At 37.2% G+C, this 22,139-nt stretch overlaps 1 protein-coding gene and 1 non-coding gene across 4 annotated transcripts in view; both read right to left on the bottom strand.

The window, feature by feature from the left end:
- Positions 1 to 22,139, bottom strand: part of LOC131425397 (RING finger protein 17) — a 546,443-nt gene that overhangs the window by 176,147 nt on the left and 348,157 nt on the right. The window lies entirely within an intron of this gene.
- Positions 12,715 to 12,797, bottom strand: Trnal-cag (transfer RNA leucine (anticodon CAG)). Its single transcript has one exon. It is a non-coding gene; the product is annotated as a tRNA-Leu (tRNA).

The raw sequence follows: 22,139 nt of genomic DNA, 5'->3' as shown, positions 1-22,139 counted from the left end.
TCCAAAAATTGCACATCCTTTGAAATCAAAACTAAATAAATTTGGTTTAGATTTAGTATTCAGCAGCATGAACTGTCAATTGAAAAATTTACTAGGTTCTACAAAAGATCCTACGGATAATTTGAAAAAAATTGGGGTATACAAAATCTCGTGTTCTCATTGTGATAAAATATATATTGGACAAACAAAGAGAACTCTAGACATCTGTTTCAAAGAGCACGTCGCTGAAATAGCGAAAGCATCTAAAGAATTAGAGAAAGGACTACCACATCATTTCAAGTCAAAAGTAGCTGAACATGAATCTGAACATTTTTTTTAAATCGAAATTTTTCTACGTGCCTAAGAGTTGACTTAAAAAAAAATCGGGATAGCATCCGAACTCGAAGTTTCATGCATTTCTAAGACAAAACAAGAAAACTGTGTAACTTGAGAAATCCGCGTGAAAAAACCGCGTTGCTTCGGAAATCCGCGTAAGAAGAAACCGCGTAGAAAAAGACCCCAGTGTATTTTCATTCATCCGCAAGCTTCGGGGTAAAGTCATCTTTTGGGTCGATTTGGCTAGTTGCCACTACTCAAACGGTATTCTAGAGTGGATTACTGCCAACAAGATCGATTCAGTTCCTAAACTAAAGAATCCTCCAAATTACCCGGAATTTCGACTAATTGAAAAATGTCGGGCAATTTCAATGCAACGATTTCGAAGAAGCGGTGGAGCGGCGCTCTGATTCCATGTTCGTTTAAACTGTACATTTAGTCAGCCTTTAGTGAAAATGCAAAATCTTCGCAGACGTTTCGACCAGGGTGATACATCCTTGCTCGAACAAATAATAATTTTAAGCAGTACCAGAATCCTGGTGGAAGGTGAAAGGAACTGTGCAACAAATTTATCGTGGTGGAGTCAACATATTTCATTTATACCATTGATGACAATAAAAACTGATTGCCATTGGAAGTGGCCTCGATAACATGGAGAACTTGTGGATGGAGATATACTAGTTTGTGAATGTGAATTATGCACAGTAAAATGTTGAGTTTATCTATATTTTGCTTTTATTTATGACACTCAACTTCGGTTCGGTGTTGTGAAAATAAACGAACAGCATCTATTTTCTAACGGTTAGCTTGTCAACTAGTGCCCCCTGCCATTTGTTTTCGAAAGCATCCTGAATACGTTGTATCAATTTGTTGAAAAGATAAAACCAGAATTTCCACCGCACAACTTCGACTGCGATATGGAATCGAGTTAAAAAAAATCCTTGCTGATGATAGCCTTTCATCAGGCTTTTTTTACTGCTGATTTCATCACTATTTCAGAGTTGGGATAGAAAACTTACCTCGGGCAACCATACGGAACCCATCCCATCGCTCGTCCTGGCTGGACACGTAGAAGCCGGGAAGGACGCCGACCACGTCAACGCGCGACGGTGCACCGGTGGAAAATTAATCTATTTCAATAAATGTGCAATCAAATGCAGAGATTTTCCACTTCCTATTCATGTGTTCGTGTGAGTTGTGAACAACTTTTTTTTTCCTTTCCATTTTTCGCCAGCAGCGATGGACGTGCTTTCCTCTGGCTGCTAATGCTTTGATGCAGAATGAAGGAAAAGAACGCAACAACAACAAAAAAAACGCTCCATGACGAGAAATAATTTTATCCGGGTGGGGGTGGAAAAAATCAAAGGTAAAACTGTTGCTGACCATAAAAACAAACCGTTGCCGCAGTGAAAAAGTCGCGGTCTTTTTACCAACGAACATAAATCGGTTCCGTTTGTGACACATAATGAGTAACGGGCAGCTAATGATCATGGCAGCAGAAATCTGTTCTAGTGAAATGTTGTGCAAGTGTACCTTCCAGATGCAAATTCTGCAAAGTGGAACCAGGTTTATAGTTTGGAAAGTTTAATTACTAAAATTGCTTATGGTTTCAGGGAAAATCGCATTTTACTCCAACCACAAACCAATCCAAGAATCAGCATCCCGGTGTGCTGATGCAAAGTTCAATCAAATTCCGTACAACCGTACAAAGGAAAACTTCACCGGAAAGCCTCGAGCCCACAAACATTCGTCTTTTATTCAGCCCGTCGTATCTGCCAAAGTGCCACCACCAATTAGAAATCAATGATTTGAAAATAATATCAACTTTGTTCGGAATCTGGATCCCTCAACCTTTGCAACGTTGGCATTCCTCCGATGATGGTGCGCATTGAAATTTTCTGCATTCTCTGTTCGGTTCTGTTCCACCTTCACCTCCACCAGTACTATTTCCATCTAATCTAGTGACTTGCAACCAGTGCCAGTGCCAGCAGGAAATCGTAAAACTTTCACCTCTGAACTACTAACCAATGATGCCGACCGATGCTACATCAGCCAACCTTCATCCGACGTCGAAAATCTCGATCCCGAACTCTAACCCTTGGCTCTTCCTCCAGCTCGGATAGAATAAAAATCATGTGTGCGTGTGTGAAAATACCATACAAAGGCAGGCACCTTCGCTCTTCTACCGGGAGCAGAAATTCTATGGCTTCGATATTCCAACAGCACATCATAAACAATCAGAATCACTTCGTGAACTGTGCTGTTTGCCACTACTCAATGCACCGACCTGGGCCCGAGGTGGTTGTTTTTAAGAGAAAACGGATATTTCCCGAAAATTTGCGTTACCCAGTTCTGGCCGGACCACCGACCGACTGCGATGCGGAGAGAAAGCGGCTAACTTCTAAACCACAAATATGCGAGTGCGGCTTGGCTGAGGGCAACTCAGGCAGGCCAAAATAGTCTCGGCATGACCGGGCGGGACTGGTCGAGATTTCGAATGTTTGACTGCTTTTGGAGACGGCGACTTTGGGACTGAGGAAGCCACGGAAGGGTAGGTTAGGTAAATTTTTGCAGTAAGTTTTAGGTGTTGTGGCAGCGTGAACGAACCCTGTAATCTGGTAAATTGACGGTGATGAAAATGGCGGATTAAAATTTGATCGTGAACAGAAATAATCCTGTCATAAAGTTATTGATAAAACTTACTGACCTTAGAATAGTTGCTTCATGGATACACGAAGGGACAATAAAAATAAGTTTCACTTAATGCGATGAAATCCGCATTGTTATGCTTGAGCGGTTCATTTCGAGTAATATTAATTTTATCCAGCAAACAAACTAAATTGTGACTACAGTCCGGTATCGGAGGCCAAAAGTTCATGTATATTCCGGCCACATAAAAGGTGATTTTTTTGAGGTTAGGATTTTCATGCATTAGTATTTGCTCAGATTTTTTGAGGTTATGATTTTCATGCATTATTATTTGCTCAGTATGCTCTGACATTTCATCATGAATAGACTTACTAACGAGCAACGCTTGCAAATCAGTGAATGGGCCCTAGAAAAGTTGGCAGAAAATCCGCTTTTTTATCGACAAATTTTGTTCAGCGATGAGGCTCATTTCTGGTTGAATGGCTACGTAAATAAGCAAAATTGCCGCATTTGGAGTGAAGAGCAACCAGAAGCCGTTCAAGAACTGCCCATGCATCCCGAAAAATGCACTGTTTGGTGTGGTTTGTACGCTGGTGGAATCATTGGACCGTATTTTTTCAAAGATGCTGTTGGACGCAACGTTACAGTGAATGGCGATCGCTATCGTTCGATGCTAACAAACTTTTTGTTGCCAAAAATGGAAGAACTGAACTTGGTTGACATGTGGTTTCAACAAGATGGCGCTACATGCCACACAGCTCGCGATTCTATGGCCATTTTGAGGGAAAACTTCGGAGAACAATTCATCTCAAGAAATGGACCGGTAAGTTGGCCACCAAGATCATGCGATTTAACGCCTTTAGACTATTTTTTGTGGGGCTACGTCAAGTCTAAAGTCTACAGAAATAAGCCAGTAACTATTCCAGCTTTGGAAGACAACATTTCCGAAGAAATTCGGGCTATTCCGGCCGAAATGCTCGAAAAAGTTGCCCAAAATTGGACTTTCCGAATGGACCACCTAAGACGCAGCCGCGGTCAACATTTAAATGAAATTATCTTCAAAAAGTAAATGTCATGTACCAATCTAACGTTTAAAATAAAGAACCGATGAGATTTTGCAAATTTTATGCGTTTTATTGTTTAAAAAAGTTCTCAAGCTCTTAAAAAATCACCCTGTATATCAAGTGTGTGAGCGGAAAAACGTTTCAATAAGCATCATCATCATCATCATCATCATCACTTGTGCTGACGTTGATGCTGCTAGTTTTCTAAACCGTGTTTTCGTTTCATCGCTTTTCTCCGCCTGACCGCGGAGACCGAAGATTTCCAGGCGGAAGGTTGGAAAACTGAAAACTGGCATGTGCTGCTGCAACCGCATTTCCCCGGTTGGAAAACGATTCGAGAAGGTATGGGAGCTTATCTTCTTTGTGTTATCCGTGATCCCAGAACTGACCTACCACCACCTGCTCATCCTCGTCCCGAAACAAATTGATGCAACTTGAGCATAGGGCACTGAACGGTGCTGATGCTGACAAACTGACATGCGGTGTGACGGGATCTTGTCAGGCAACGAGAAATTCATGCGGCCAAACTGTTGGCCGTGGTGGTGGTGGTGTCTTGCATGAGCGGGTTGGAAAAACTAACATCCATCCGCATCGCAACCAGGCTGCTTCGAAAGAATGAACCAAACACAACCGGACCGGAGCGCGGTGTAGGGAAATCTCTTCTGCAAGCTGTTAAAAACAACACCCCGAAGCGTTTGCGAAAGCATCACACACCGACCAAACGCAAAGAGCGATGAATCCGTTTTGACAGGAAAACATTCTCCACTTCACAGAGGCATTCATCATTTTTCTAGCATTCCCCCACAAAAGGATTAGACGGTGCAAATTATGTGAGTGTACGCTTCGGAAATCTTGTATGATGGTCTGAAAAGGAACTGTTTAAAGTACCGGATTGACTGAATGGTGCATGTTTAGGTTCGGAAAATGATCAGACTGTGTAAACTAGAAAAGGCTAATTCCGATTTTGATACAAACGAGATGCACTAGAGCTTAAGTCATTCAATATCTGGACACACTGTTTATTTTATTTGTGACGCTTCTAGTTGTCGGATCTGCATCTGGTTTGACAGCAACTTGTCCCGAAATATTTTCTCTTTCAGTGTCGCAAATGTCGTTACAATTCATATTGTTTCGAAAAAGATACATTCGATGGAAGAAGGACACTAAAATTTTAGGCGCCAAAAGACGAACCCGGAAGTTGTATAGTGTGTTTCTTATCAAATACGAAGAATGCATCCTTATGGATGACGACACGTACGCAGCTGCGGACGAAAAACCCAGTTTTTCGAGACAAACAAGTCTATGTATTTCCTAATATACAAGAAGAAGTGTCAGAAATATTGTATTTTTCGGTACATTACAGCCCGCATTGGACCTGATTTGGTTATTTATCAGTACACTGAGGTCTTTTTTTATGCGGTCTTTTTATGCGGTTTTTTACGCGATTTTTTTTATGCGAATCTTCAGAGTTATGCGGTTTTTTTATGCGAAGTTTCAGAGTTATGCGGTTTTTTTATGCGTATTTTCAGAGTTATGCGGTTTCCTTTCTGCGGTTTTTTTATGCGAAGTTTCAAAGTTATGCGGTTTTCTTTTATGCAAATTTCCAGAGTTATGCGGATTTTTTAAGCGGTACGTAAATTCGCATAAAAAAAGACTTCAGTGTACTGCGGAGAAGTGCTACAGTGATATCTAGAAGACGGAATCCATTTAATGCCCAATTGAGAAACAATTGACAATTATCAAACAGAAGTTGAAGAAGAGTAGAAAGGTTACTCAAACTGCGACAAAGATGAAGAAGTGGTGGAACAAAATGGCCGCTCAGGTTAACCAACAGAGGTCCAGAATTAGAAAAAAAAGTTCGAGTTTACTACATTTTTCTTCAAAGGGCCATAAACAACCTTCAGTTTGCTTTCATACCCCGTCCAAGACAGTCCATAAAATAAGAATAATACAGTATGTGAACAATGAGACGATTTCGAAATAAGTGTACCAAATAAAAGAACGAAAGGTGCCGCCGCCAATACGAAAAAAAGCGTCACTGTTAACTTAAGATGGATTCACATTCGGCCATCGTTACAAGAAATTGAAACTTTGCCTACGAAGCAAACATAGCTCGGTGCGTTTTCTTCAGCTAAAACATATCAGGTACAATAAACCAATGTTATGGATGTTTTTCAAGGAGGTTTATTTTTTTTCAATAGGGATTACTCTATTGTCTGGCAGTTGTGTTGAAAGTGTAAAGTGGCGTCTCTACTCAGTATTGTTTGGCAAATCATCATCATGAATAGGTTAACTCCAGAACAACGCTTCCAAATCGTGGAAATTTGTTTTCAAAATCAGTGTTCAATTAAAACTGTTTTTAGAGCAAAATTCTCTTCAGTTATGAGGCGCATTTTTGGTTGAATGCATACGTCAACAAGAAAAATTACCGTATTTGGAACAAAGATAATGTTTGGTGCGGTTTATAAGCTGGTGGAATCATCGGTCCTTATTTCTTCAAAAATGAGAAAGGACGACGCGTTACTGTGAATAGTAATGAACCATGAATTTGTGTTGCCTTATCTTCAAGATATGGATGTGGACAAAATGTGGACAGGATGGTGCCACTTGTCATACTGCGACCGAAACGATCGACTTATTGAAAGAACATTTAAACGACAACATTATTTCGGTGAATTGGCCTCCGCGTTCATGTGATCTGACGCCACTCGATTATTTTTTGTGGGGATATCAGCAACGGTTGATATTTTGGAAACCAATATTCAACGTGTCATTGCTCCTCAAATACTTGAAAAGTGGTCAAAAATTGGACCTCCAGAATGAACTTTGTGAAAAATAGTCGTGGCGGCCATATGGACGAAATCATATTCAAATGTTAAATGCCAAGAAATTATCTACCAAATAACAAAAAAATCGCCATTTCATAATTTTGCATGTGTTTTATTTAAATTTCATATCAGCAAGCTTTAAAAATACGCCCTATATATGGAAGATGATACTATTAACATGGATGTATTTGAAGTGCCCTCAAACGCTAACGATTTGTATATTCGAGAACCCGTGACACTCATTTTTTCCATCGAAATCAAAAGTCGAAAAAGAGTACGAATTAAACTGACATTCTTTTTTCACACTTCCGAATATAGATAATCGTTAGTATCAGTTGAATGTGTGAATTTGACAACATTTACTGGTTCGATTCCAGAAATGTAACGGTTCATCTATACTGAAGTACGACTTATTTACGACAAACTTATTTTACCATACAATTAAATAACACGGAGCAAATGAGAGTAAAACATAACAATTTTTTTGTGGATTTACATATTCAGTAGAGAAAAACTTCGCATCGCATAATCCTTTGGGAATATTTGAATGGTTCTAAAAAGAATCGATTTACAGAATTTATCTAATGTTAACAATTGATTTAACTTCGAAATATAGAACAGGCTCAAAATACAGTTGAAAAATTTTGTTTTGAAATCTAGATCAAGAATTCGAATTTTGAAAAAGCGCCTCATAGTAAAGTATTACGTGTTCACGTCAAAACTTTTCCCTCGATATCTTAGATGGCGTAGGTTTATTACCAATGCGTATTAAGAAGCCTCAGCCACAATCTTGTGGCTTTCGGTCAGGACACAAGAATTCTGTGTAAATCACTTGTCATTTACGACCATCAGTTGACTACCTGTAAAACCTCTTCACTATAGTTAGCCTTAAAAGAAACTGAGCAAGAAAACATCTCCACCTAAGGATAGCGGTACTTCCTCTACATCAGCTTCGAGCAACCCCTGTATTTTGGCCTAACAACAACAACGACAAAAAAAACATCCATCATCTGCATCGAATGTAAACAATGTGCGTCAGCTCCATCCAAACACAGACCCAACGCCTGGAAAAGCAACAAAGATGGAAACAACTTCACTCGTTAAGTCGTATGACTAGCTAAGAAAACCATTTTTTGACAAAAATCGATTTTATTCATCAATGCAATCTGCTTTAAGAGCAATACAATAATTTCAACGCTTCTCGCTAACTTCTCGAAGTTATGCTTATAGAAGAATTCGTTTCAGCGAATAGCTAGTAGTCACTGGGAGTCAGATTTGGACTACATGGTGGATAAGGAAGCAATTCGAAGTGTAATTGTCTTAATGAAAGTTTTTAGCATTAAAATGCCTTACTCTTCGCTATACGGGGCCGAGTGTCAATTAAAAGTTTCAAAAACCTTTTTTCGTCGTAATTTTGACGTTAATAACTCAGTCATTTGTTGATGGATTGATATAATTTAACAACCAATCGATTCGGAAACTTTTAGCTTGAACATATATGGCAACGTCGTTTCAGTATTTCAATAACATACTATTGAAAAAATGGTTAGAATTGATCTATGTTTTCATCCACCAATCCCAGCTGACCAAATTGACGTCATTTTCTTGTTCGGCATAGGAGGCTTTGCGTCATGCATACAAATACCGCATCATTCTGCGTATTTCGAAGAGGAATTCATACATATACTCTGCAAATCATTTCTTGATTTCAGTTGATGCTTGATTGTGAATGAAACAAGTAGCTCGTCCAGTGATGTGATGACTAGATTGTATATACGTTCGCTCGTTGGATTGTCGCTTTTGCTAACTTACTGTACGAGGCTGGGTGTCAATTAAAAAAAATGCAAAAATAACCGCGTAACCTTTTTCTGTCATAATTTTGAATGCTTAGAACTCAGTCATTTGTTGATGAATTTATATACTTTAACTACCAATCGATTCGAAAACATTTAACTTAAACTTATGCGGTAACGTCATTTAAGTATTTCAATTGCATTGGATTGAATTGACCTATGTTTTCACGAGCCAATGACAGTCTCAGTGAATGATGTCAAACTCTCGTCCGATTTGCGCAGTATGAACTATAGCACAAAAGGGAATCTATAAATATATGCTCGAATACATTTCTGCTTTAGTTTACCCATGGTTTATCTTGATTCCCCGGTAACTAGCAGGCCAACTTAGAATTATCGGCGATAGATTTTTCGAACCTAATTTGATGCGCTTGTATCTCTGTGATTTTTTGATAAATTTTCCTCATTTAACTTGTTTCGAAAAAGTTTAAAAATGTTTTAATTTGTCAACGGGTAGTTTGCATACTGCAATTTCCATGTACATACGAACAACACGGTGGCGCGCAAATAAATTCAGTATAAAGTTGTGTTATGATGATAATAATAGATAATTCTTTTTCATTAAATGTGGCTAAATACAAAAAAACTATCTCTCAGCATAACCCCTCAGACCCTATTATTATAATCGTGTAACCTAATTGAATAGCTAGAAATTGATTCAGTCTTATAAATCATAATATTTTGGTCTAATCTTGCTTCCAAGAATCTTATAGAAGGGATCCAGACTAAGTGTAGCAAAGACAATGGAATGCAAATCGTTATGCAGTATCGATTTGAACAAGCTGTTGTCTCACCAGGAAGAAAACGCTTCAAAAGATTTGGAACTTAATACAAATAAGTTTCACAGACTCACATGTATAGAAATATCAGATGCAATAAAATAGAGTATTAGAGATAAACTCAAGACACAGATAAAAATATTTTGTGAATTTACATATATTTTCATGCACATATTTGGAGCAGGTAATTAAACATAAAATTACTTTACAATTCTGTACGTTTCAATACAATTTAATCGCAAAATAAACGTTAATTAGAAGATACAGTTTTATTCATTGAAAATTCAATGCAATTTAATTTAGTTTTGCATCGATGAAGGTTTTCAATCAGAATTTCGATTCAACCCATGTATATTCCATGTTACTATTGATTTACATCTCGTGTAAATTTCATTATTTCTTTCTGTGTGATCTGCGATTTTACATGTATCATTTAACTAAACTTAGGTTACCGCCAGTTTCCTTCCTTACTAAACTCGGGTTACCGCCAGTTTCAGTTAAATTATCATTTACATCAAAACAACAAGTGTCTTATCACTACATGCGTTGTAACAATGACAATGTTCGTTCATGTATTAATAAAATCAAGTTACAATATGAACAAAATTAAGGAATTTGGTTGCGTATGCATTGGTTCCTTAATATGCAAAAGTGAAAATCAATTAAAGTAACAAAATATGTTCTGCGGACTGTGTCACATATTTTCTTCCTTGTATTGCTGCCATTATATTTCCAGACACTTTCCGATGATTATCGATGCTTTTTAACGAAGGATCATTAAAATTACACTATTACTGAGTTTATTGGTTGACGGTTAAGCAAATTTTTCACATTCACATTTTTCGATCAAAATATTTAAAATCTTCTCTAATCGCCGTTTATAAACTGATTAAAATTGTACGTTCTCTGTCTTTGAAAATTATGATGATATAACATCGTTTCATTTGACCAGATTTATATATTGAGGTTGTTCGTATCCAAAATTGATCTTCAAGTAACTTTGAAATCATCATAATTGGCAAAAATTTTCAAATGTAAAAATTTGTTGAAGGCATCAAAATAGAGTAGAATCAATTGTTCTGAAAGAATCTAATTATCATTTTGATCATTCGCTAAAAATGTGAACACTAAAAGTAGATCAAGTTTGTAATTTGTGACTTTTAGTGCATTCATCATCATCTTTATTTTTGTATTTATTATGGGTACCTTAGAATTATTTCATTTTTAATGTAATCGTGATCGGTCGTGTCTTGCATACAACCCTCTAATTTTTGTTTGTTATAATTTTGAACGCCAATAGCTCAGTGACCTGTGGATGGATTCATATCATTTAACTACCAATCGATTCGAAAACTTTTAACTTGAACTTTTATGGAAACGTGATTTCAGTATTTCAATAGTACACCATTAAAAAATTGGTTTGAATTGACCTATAGTTTCATTAGTCAATCACAGCGGACGAAAATGATGTCATTCTTTGATTTTTCGTGCACGGACGACGGTTTCGACCGTGTATATCTATAATTTCATCTAGTAGACTCTGCATCGTTTGCTGTTGGAAGCCTTTGCGTCATGCATAAAAAAATACCGCATCATTCTGCGTAGTATGAAATTTGGCAGAAAGAGGAATCTATAAAAGGAAACATGTAGCTTGTGTAGTGAGTGGATGTCAGAACTGAGTTATATTGAATCGCTCGCTTGATAGTTGCGTTTGTGTGTGTGTGTGTGTGTGTGTGTGTGTGTGTGTGTGTGTGTGTGTGTGTGTGTGTGTGTGTGTGTGTGTGTGTGTGTGTGTGTGTGTGTGTGTGTGTGTGTGTGTGTGTGTGTGTGTGTGTGTGTGTGTGTGTGTGTGTGTGTGTGTGTGTGTGTGTGTGTGTGTGTGTGTGTGTGTGTGTGTGTGTGTGTGTGTGTGTGTGTGTGTGTGTGTGTGTGTGTGTGTGTGTGTGTGTGTGTGTGTGTGTGGATGTCTTTTTCCGTCTGCTACACACCGCGTTCGCTTGCTACGTGAACTAGCAGGCCAATCCAGAACTATCGGCGATAGATTTTTCGGATCTAATCGCTTGTATCTCGATGATTTGTTATGGGATTTTCCACATTTAACTTGATTCGAAAGTATTACTTCAAAAATGAATTGAATTATCGACGGGTCTTACTGCATACTGGAGTCTTGAACTTTCTTTCAGCGTAAGCCCTTAGATACTATACCCGAAATATACCCGGAAAATACAGTATAAGAAAATCGTTCGTCATGTACTACATATTTCTAAGTGGTAAATTCAGTTTGTCAAAAAGTAGATATTAGTAGATTTATGATAAGAAAAACCAGGGAAAAATATTTTTCTTTAATTTAAAAGAAAGAAATAAACCAAAATACATAAGTTCTAAGAAGTAAATCCGCAAAGAAAGCAGAAATCCGTAGATATGGATCAGCGTTAGAAATTTTCATAAAGTCTTTTCGGAAATACCAATCTGTTGTGGACTTCACGTACGACCATAATACGACCTTAATAACAGGCATCAAACATAGCAAACAAATCACCGGTGGCGCTTGGAGTGAACAGCAATCTCTATTTACTAACGGAAACGGAAGTCTGCAAAAAAAATTTTTTACTATAAATATTGTTATGAATACTTCTTGAACGCACTTGGCGATGTTATATTAGTAACTGAAGGTTCTAACTTCCTAAAAATATCTTTAGAATCCTAGATAGTGTTTGCCTATTTTTCAAATTTGCAATTCCAGCGATTCCAGCAATTTTTTTTATCGAAAAAGAATTAAAAAACAACAAGGCAAAAATCATGAACTGGTTATGATATTATTTAGTTTCTACATAGTAAGTATTTTATTTCCGAAGCTAACACTGGGTTTTTGAACTTTTAAACTGAAAAAAAATTATGAAGCCGAGCTAGGCATCTGAATTATTTATCAGAGTTTGGGAACAGGAAAATACTTAAATGGGTATATTTGAAGTAGTTGAATTTTCTGAATCGAAACCGACGCGAAACAAAAATGAATGCTTCCAAAAAGTATTTACATATAATGTCCTCCCCGCCCCGCCCCTTAACGAACTTTGTGCGAAACACCATTTCACATTTTGTTCTATAATTAAAACAGTCTGTAATTAAAACACACACCACTTTTAAGTCGAGTGAGTTTGAAGCTTAGAGAGAGTTTGTGAAAATTATGTGAATCTTTGGTATCGAATGAATTCCACAAAATAAGTATTGTCAGAAGTGGGATTCGAACCCACGCCTTCAGAGAAGACTACGACCTGAACGTAGCGCCTTAGACCACTCGGCCATCCTGACTCTTCTGACCGTTTTCATGCTTTTACTCACCGATTTTCATCTGAACACGTGAACTACATTCTAACCGGTGGAAGGATATATCTATTCTGAATCAATATGACTTTCTACTTACTACTCGCTAGAATTCTCTTACGACGAGTTCGCCCACTCAGTAAGTCTTACCTGTAAAGAAAGCAAGAAGAAAAAAAAGTACGTCAGTATGGCAAACAACAACTGAAATGCACGCAGCTTTTGATTAATAACAAAACGTGATTTTCAATGAAAAACTTCTTCCCTTTGCACTTCCGAGTTCCAAGCTGGCAGGTCTAGTCGGCAGGAGTCAAGAAAAACAAGCTTTTCTTTTGATTGGCAATCAAAACAGATTTTCCACCACGCTGGTTCAATTGACTTCCGCCTGACCGAACGCCATCCAAGGGTAAGAGGTTATTGGATGGCGAGTTAGGGACGGTGTCGGAAAATATGGAATAAAAACTAGGTGCATCCATTCGCACCCAACAACGACCAACACTAGCCCGAACCTTAACAGCAAAAAAAACTTTATTCGCTTCAACAGGTTCCACGGGTGGGCATCCATGTCTAAGAAAATCAATCAGGAAGTGAATGTTTTCTCCTGTGCTAACTGTTACCAGCATCTGCTGCGTATCAGATTTTTCAGTTTGTTGTTATTTTTGTTTTCGTCTCACCCCCAGCTCTTTGATAATAAAGAGCGCAATTCGTTCAGGTGTTGTTTGATCTCAACCGGTGTCCGATAATTTCAGGAAGGAGAGCTTGAAGCCAGTCTTTAAATTAGCATTAATATACATAATTTAAATTATTTATTCAACAGGTCCGGCAATTAAACTGCTACATTACTTCACCAGTCAATATTACGTTGCCCGCGAAACTGGATTGGACGACCCCTCGTACATTGCGTTTTGGATGTCAGTAATCGAGTATTTTCCTGGGTCTTGTTTCAGGTTGGAAAAGGTCATTGTTTGTGTGCTGTTTGTGTGAGTTAAATATTAGGAGAAATATTCAACTTAGTGCCACTAAATTGGCGAATGATCTCAACATTTCAAATAGAAGTCTCCGTTGGATTCAGAGAGATTATCTTAAGACCAAGCCCAACAAGATCCAGAGAATTCAAGATCTTTCGGTGAGGCAGAAAGAAACAAGAAACGATGGTACTGCTAAGGACGGCCGCGGGCGGAGTTTTGAAGGATTATCCTGTTCTCCGACGAGAAACTCTTCACCGTACATCAGTTCGTGAATCATTTTAATGGTACAGTATGGTAGCCAAAAAAATCCCGAACATATGCCGACTAGAAGACGACTACCAGACAATAGAAACCAGTATTGATGATGGTTTGGGGCAGAATCATCCGTGATGTTCCTGATGGTGTGAAAATCTACCAAAACACATATCGGAATCTTGCTGTACGTCGTCGACCCTTGCGCACGTCATCATTTTGGTTCCAAAGTTTAGGGTTTTCCAACAGAACTCGATGAAAGTTCACAGAACGAAGCAACTCAAACTCTGAAAAGCTGACTATTTTCCTAGGTTCATTTCGAGATCACAGGGGCTGTCTGTAGTAGTCTGCTCTAAAATATTCCAGAAGCGACATTTAGCGGAAGCCGAGATAAAATGTCTGTTTAATCGATCGTCAACGGTAAGTGGTTCAACTCAAAGTGCGAACAAATTAGTTTTGAAAAAGTTATCTGTTTTTGGTGAAATTGAATAGCTTTGAAATAAAATATTTTTGTTTTGAACAATTTTTCTGCTCATTTCTACGTATCAATTCAATTGCCGACCACTGTGGAGTTATTTTCTATATGAGTCTGGAAATAAGCCTGTTCTTCAGTAGACCAGCTAGTCTACATCGAGGTTCAGCAATACCAGCTAGACTACATAGACTTATTCAAAACATTGGGAGTGTAAATTAATGCGGTCCGTTTTTTGGGTTTAAAAATGCATTTAATTCAAAATATAAAGATTTTAAAGATTAATCAAAGTATCGTCCATCGTTAGTTACTACACTGAGGTCTCTTTTTACGCGGGGGACACCTACCGCGTAAAAAACCGTGTAACTTCGGAAATCTGCGTAAAAAAACCACGTAACTTCGGAGATTCGCGTAAAAAATCGCGTAACTTCGGAAATCCACGTAAAAAAACCTCAAAACTAAAGAAAAATTTTTTGTTGATGCCAAATATCTTAGAAATGCATGAAACGTTCAGATCTGGTGTAATCTCCAAAAAGAATTTTTTAAGTGAAAATCGACTTTGGGACTTGAAAAATTTTGAGATTTCCATAATCGGTTTTTTTATGACGAATGTCTTAGAAATGCATGAAACGTCGAGATCTGGTGTAATCAGAACCTTTTTTTTAATCGAAAATTTTCTGTGTTAAAGGATTGACTTAAAAAAAATTCAGGATAGCACCAGATCTCGAAGTTTCATGCATTTCTAAGACAAAACGAAAAAAAACCGCGTAACTTCGGAAATCCGCGTAAAAAGAAACCACATAGAAAACAGCGTAAAAAAGACCCCTGTGTACTTTTTCTCATCTCTTAGACGATTTTCGAATTTCATCTCGAAAAAATGTTTCGTCTTTTGCGGTGATCCAAGTTTGAAGCCAATTTTCGATTTCTACAAAAGAAGTAAATCGATTATCTGCCAGATCGTGCTGCATCCGTCGGAACAACCAGTAATCAGAAGGAGCAATGTCAAGATAATACGGCGGATGCGGCAAAATGTCCCACTTGAGCGTTTTTAAATATTTTGTCACGACTTTTGCGGCATGAAACGGAGCGTTGTCATGCAGAAGAATAACTGTATCATGTCTTTGCTTGTATTCCAGCCGTTCTTATCGACTCAAACTGTTTGTTGAGTCACTTCCAATGATACTGCAAGTTCCTCTTACGTTTGACTCGACATCAGCTGTTACTATTCAATATTCATAACAGCCAGAACCATCTTTCGAAAACGGACCGAGTTATTCTGTACTCCCAATATCATAAACCAATCTTAGGCATTGTGTATTTTTGCAATTTTTGCTATAGTGAAAATGCTAAATTCTGTGACAATCGTTATTTGCGGAAAGAGTTGATTCACATCTCCCATTCGTATACAAAAGTTGTCAAAAGAAGCGCAACGACAGCTCCAGAAATTGTACGGAAAAATGTCATCTGTTGACTTTCTTTGCTTAAAAAACAGTTATTTTAACTTTGAACTGGAACTTTTTACACGTCAGCAATGTCGCAAATCATTTTTTTTTCTTGGATTAAGACACCGACTCGACTCAAGAAGAGCGAATACATTTTTTCGCATACATTTTTAATCGAAAAAATGTTATTTGTACATTGGGGAATGATTGTAGTCGAAGTTTTAGGAAATCAATGGGACACTTTAAACATACTTTTATCCCTGTTGTTAAAAACAGCATTTGACGTCAATTTGATTAGTTGAAAATGAAGAATTTGCAGATAAAACAATTTAAGAAAACTATCACCGTTCTCGAGATATTGTAATTCAAATAAATCAGTTTTTTGTTGAATTGTCCCGTTTATCTTTAAATCGTTGTAATTCGAAAACTATGTATACCGAAAATTATATACAATGGAGAATAATTTGAACACTTTTTCAAAACCAAATAAAAATAACAACGCATCTTTCTATTTTCCCCAAATTGCATTTTGTAACTGTTATTAAAACCTATATTTGACGCTAGTTTGATCAATGTCTAGGGATGCTACAGTTGAAAATAGGGATGCTACAGCTGAAACAATTGGAAGGCATTTGCAAATCAAGTTTTTGATGAAAAAGTCATTTAAATACTAGAATATGATCCAAAGCAATACACTTGCTCATAGAAACTGTTTTCCTAGAAGTAAGCGTTCTCAAGAAATATTATTCGAAATACTTAGATTGGTGGTAAATGTATTTTTCGTTTGGAACTACTGCCAAACGTAAACCCGAGTTCTTCGAATTTCATGTCCTCATATCTCGCGAACGGTTACTTCTAAGCGAAACGTGACTATGAGTAAGTTTGTTAATTTCAATCTTCATGTTCTAGTATTTAAATAACAGCTTTTTGTTATAAATTTTCTAGCTGTAACTTTTTCATATACAAAAAGATACTAATAAAATTAACGTCAAATAACAAACTTTAACAAGTTCAAAATAAAATTTTAAAAAATTCGACTAATTTTTCAATTCAACATTTTTAGGTGTAAATTTTTTTTCTTTTGCGACTACTTGATTTCGGACTATTTCTACTTAGACAATATTTTTTGTAGAATTAATAGTAGTCGAGTTACAACGATTTAAAGAAAAACGGCAAGCTGAAAAGGAAAGTTCGAGACAGTTATTAGTGTCTTAACACAAATACAAAATAAATAGTCAAATGTTGGTTTCAATAAAAGTGTTGCCAAAAAAAGAGAGAAGCTTTTTTAACTTTTTTATTTCCAAGCTTCTGGAAAACGCATTCAACATTTTTTACCCAAACCGATTTCAACCAGCTCAAGCTCGTTTGAAAGCTACTATCGAATCATTACTCAAGTTCGGAGTTCAAATGGCTGTCTCTTGGGTTCCTGAGATATAATTTAATAAGTGACGTAATCGACAAAATGCATGTTCTTCTTTCCGTTCAATTTCCTCGGGCATGGCTGAACCGATTTCAATATACTTAGGGCCATTTACTATTGGGTCATTGATCAAGTTCGAAGTTTAACTGAACGACACTTCTGGCTCTGGAGATATAATGGCATAAGTGACGTAACCGACAGAACGCCCGTTTTTTGCCTTTCTCATATGGCTCATATCTCATAAAATCGACCATCAAATTCAGTTCGTCGAGATGAGCAATGCATGTACGTGTGTTTGACTAATGTCACTCCTTTTTGCTTAGAGATGGAGTTACCGATTTTAGCACATGGGCTGAAAAGTCTCGGGCCTAGAAAAGAGAACACGATTTTTTGGTTCAATATTAACTTTATTCATCAACGTAACTTCCATCAAGAGCAACGCAATCGTTCCATCGCCGCTCTAACATTTCAACACCATTTTTGTAAAACGATTTATCTTTTGCCTCAAAATAGGCCTCAGTTTCAACGATAATCTCTTCATTCGTGCGAAATTTCTTACCGACAAGCATTTTTTTCCAAGTAAACGAACAGCCTGTAGTCGCCGGGAGCCAAATCTGGCGAATACGGTGAATGTACGAGCGTTTAGAAGTTCAATTCATGTAGTTTTGCCATTGTTTTGATTGACGTGGGACACGGTGCGTTGTATTAATGAAATAAAATTATTTCCTTTGCCATATGCGTCAATATCGTCAACGGCATTTCCTTTCTCAAAATATTCGATAAATATTATACCACGCACATCCCAAAATAACGAGGCCACAACCTTTCCAGCCGATTGTTGTACTTTCGGGTGCTTTGGACGAGGTTTACCAGTTGTTGTCCACTCAGATGACGATTGTTTTGCTTCCGGAGTGAAGTGATGAATCCCTGTTTCATCCATTGACACATATCGACGCAAAAATTCCGGTTTGTTTAAACGCGGCCAAACACTGCTCAGAATCATCAACACGTTCACGTTTTTGGTCGTCAGTGAGCAAACGCGACACCCACTTGTAACAGAGCTTTCTCATAGTCAAATCATATTGTTGTGTCTGATGGAGCGAAGTCACCATTACACATTTCAAGCCATTGCACAGTGGGGAAAAATGGACCAAAAACGCGACGATTTTTTTGGAGGCATGATACAGCTGACCACAAAGCACTTTTTTGGTGTAAAATGGTCAGTAAAATCGATTCCATGTATTTAGAAGGACCGCACGAAACGCTATCATGTTCATTTTACCCCAAGTTCCTTTTTGATACTGCATTGTATTCAAGCTTAACTATATAACATGAAACCGAAGAACTTGCAGAAGAGCGAATAGAGAGTTTCCGATGTAAAAAAGTCTAACAAATCGATTGCATATAGTTTTATTGACAGCAGAAAACTCGTTGCACCGTTTTACCCCATTTCTTTTCTAGTTATACTATTCAGTTGAATTATGATCTACAATCCAAAAGCAGATCCAATGCGATCTATCAATATTGATTCATAATACGTGCAAAATATCTGTGATCCAATAAAACACAATGGGAATAACAGTACTAGTCCGTTTAACCCGTTTTACCCCAATTTATATCAAAAGTCGTATTTCTGGTTAAACTTTCTCTCGCATACCGAAAGCAGGCTGATTGCGGTTGAAGAAAATCGATTGATATTACGAAGAAAGACCTGAAAATAGGATTACAAATGAATTCAATGACCGCACGAATCTTGCTATACCGTTTTACCCCAATTTATTTCATAAGTCGTATTTCTGGTTAAACTTTCTTTCGCATACCGAAAGCAGGCTGATTACGGTTGATGAAAATCGATAGATATTACAAAGAAAGCCCTAAAAATAGGATTACAAATTAATTCAATGACCGCACGAATCTTGCTATACCGTTTTACCCCAATTTATTTCATAAGTCGTATTTCTGGTTAAACTTTCTTTCGCATACCGAAAGCAGGCTGATTACGGTTGATGAAAATCGATAGATATTACAAAGAAAGCCCTAAAAATAGGATTACAAATGAATTCAATGACCGCACGAATCTTGCTATACCGTTTTACCCCAATTTATTTCATAAGTCGTATTTCTGGTTAAACTTTCTTTCGCATACCGAAAGCAGGCTGATTGCGGTTGATGAAAATCGATTGATATTACGAAGAAAGACCTGAAAATAGTATTACAAATTAATTCAATAACCGCACGAATCTTGTTATACCGTTTTACCCCAATTTTTCATCAACCGCAATCAGCCTGCTTTCGGTATGCGAAAGAAAGTTTAACCAGAAATACGACTTATAAAATAAATTGGGGTAAAACGGGTTAAAGAGGCTAGTTCTGTCTTTCCTTTGTGTTGAATTGGATAACAGATGTTTTGCACGTAATATGAACCAATATTGGTAGGTCATATTGGATCTGCTTCGGGATTTTAAATCTGAATTCAAAATAAAATTATATTAGTGGGAAAATTGGGGTAAAACGATGTAGCACGTAGCATGCGATCATGAACACTATCTGTGAATTATTATTTGAGGTAATATGCGAAACATAGAACTGTCTTGTTGAACCAAAATTGGTCCAAACACCGATCAGTAGAACATTTTTTTCTGTAAATTCATGGAAGAAGATGACTGGGGGTAAAACAGAATACAGTTGTTTACGGTCAATCTTATTAAAAACAATCCATTTATCTAACTTATGAGCATGTCAGGAATACCTTCCGATTGGTTGAATTGAATTTTTTCCTGAGTTTCACAGTTAGTTTTCAAAGTAAAGTAAGAAAAAAGAGGAATTGGAGCAAAACGGGCATGATAGTGAATTTTGCGGATCTTCTAACTATCATAAATCGATTCTACAGAAAAATTTGCATAAGAAATACTCATTTTGAAAATATTTGCTTATGTTTTTATGAAATTATTAAGCAAAGTCGCGTTTTTGATCGTTTTTTCCCCACTGTGCATTGGTTCGCTTGAACGGTATTTTTTCCCATCAAGCAGCAGTATAAAATTAAAACACGACATTGGTTTTGATCTTTTGTTCTGAAAATAACAAAAGTAGCGTCACTTTTAGCACAATAACTCACAAACTAATGAATAGAATATCATGAAATTGTAACAGCTGTCTTCTAAAGTTTAGTATTAACTGCAAAAAAGGTGACTGCAATAAAACTAGCACCATCTATGTGTTAGGCCCGGGACTTTTCAGTCTATGTGTTGTTTTATTTATTCATTTGTTTATTATATTTAAGCTAGTTATAAACTTTTTAGTTTTTATTCAAGTTTGGAATGAAATTTCGAGACAAAATCCTTAAGGATATCCATGAAAATATAAGTAATATGAGAAAGACATCATTACACCTCTAAATGGATTAAAACAGGTTTTTTAGTGGATATTTGTTTTAGAGTTTCCAATTGACAACTTCCTCTTGAAGATGATTTGTGTACAATTTACAGTTTTTGATCTACAACATTTCGAAAAAACCTGCCTTTTTTCAAAAATCAGGATTGGTCTTCACATCTGTGAATAATGAATGGCTTGTCACATTTAAAATCTGTACGAGGTTTTATTCATAACAGACTACGTGAAGTCTGATGACTTGCTATTCATTTCTGGAATCACTCCCTGTCAAAACCTACCTGTTTAGCGCTTGAAAAAGCTTACTCCATCCCCTCATATTCCATAAATATTGCGCCGTCCGATTATTACTTGTTGAGTTCGATATTACAAAACAGGTAAATTCGCGAGTCTCATTAGACGAACATTTTCATCGTCAAATACTCGAGCTTCGCAAAGTCTTCGAAAATTTATTCTTATATTTTCTACCTGCACAACGTACAGAACATGCCTCATGTTTACATAGGAAAGTATGTTTTCAATCCCTTGAACACAATGTTCCGACTTATACTCCAGATTTCACACAAAAAAATCTTCAATTAATTTTGATCAAGCATTTCCTCCTCAGTCGTAATCGTAATCATTTCCATCGCTTTCCTACTTCAATCGAATGGAAGGCAGTCGAACATCCTGGGATACCCCAAGCCAAGTATTATTTATGCGGGACACCGACTCTCATATAATTATCCACTCAATTTAGCACAATAGCCGCGATTCATCATCAATTCCGCATTATTCCACCTGGGTTGTTAGGATGTACGCCTGCTAGTTATTTGCTTTGCATTCTCCAGAAACAATACACACTGAACCCGGCAAAACCACCGGGCTCTGCACGTTGTCCGCCGGACAAGAAGGAGGTGCTAATGTCTTTATTGTAGGTACTTGCAAGGCGTGATTGGAACACCAACAAAACACACCAAATAAAAACAACGACGACCATTCAACTATTTCTGATCATCCTGATGATATGACCAGCACATGGAATCCAGCTGACGGACCAGGTGGTTTGGAAGCGCAATTCTATTTCACGCTCGAGCCGCCGCAACGGCAACCGTTTCGCGATTAATTTTAATGCGAAATCCTATGATTAGAAGATTATTGTTGCTTGTAATTACTATAATTATATTTTGAATGCACGTCGTTCGTTGTGCTGCTCGTTGTGTTTGATTTTCAGTCAAGAGACAATCCCCATTCATTCTAGCAAATATTTTGTCTATTGAATTGAGAACTATAATGGGTAGATAATTGGTTTCCTACACCTGAAGAGAGGTTGTTCATTCTGAGACGGTTCATTATCTATCCGCCGTTTTATGGTAGTGTTGGACTCAATCGCGTAGTCCATATGCAGAAGAA

The sequence above is a fragment of the Malaya genurostris genome, chromosome 1, assembly GCF_030247185.1.
Source record: "Malaya genurostris strain Urasoe2022 chromosome 1, Malgen_1.1, whole genome shotgun sequence".
Taxonomy (NCBI): domain Eukaryota; kingdom Metazoa; phylum Arthropoda; class Insecta; order Diptera; family Culicidae; genus Malaya; species Malaya genurostris.
Note: the sequence above shows the minus strand (reverse complement) of the source record. Positions and strands in the feature narration are given on the sequence as shown.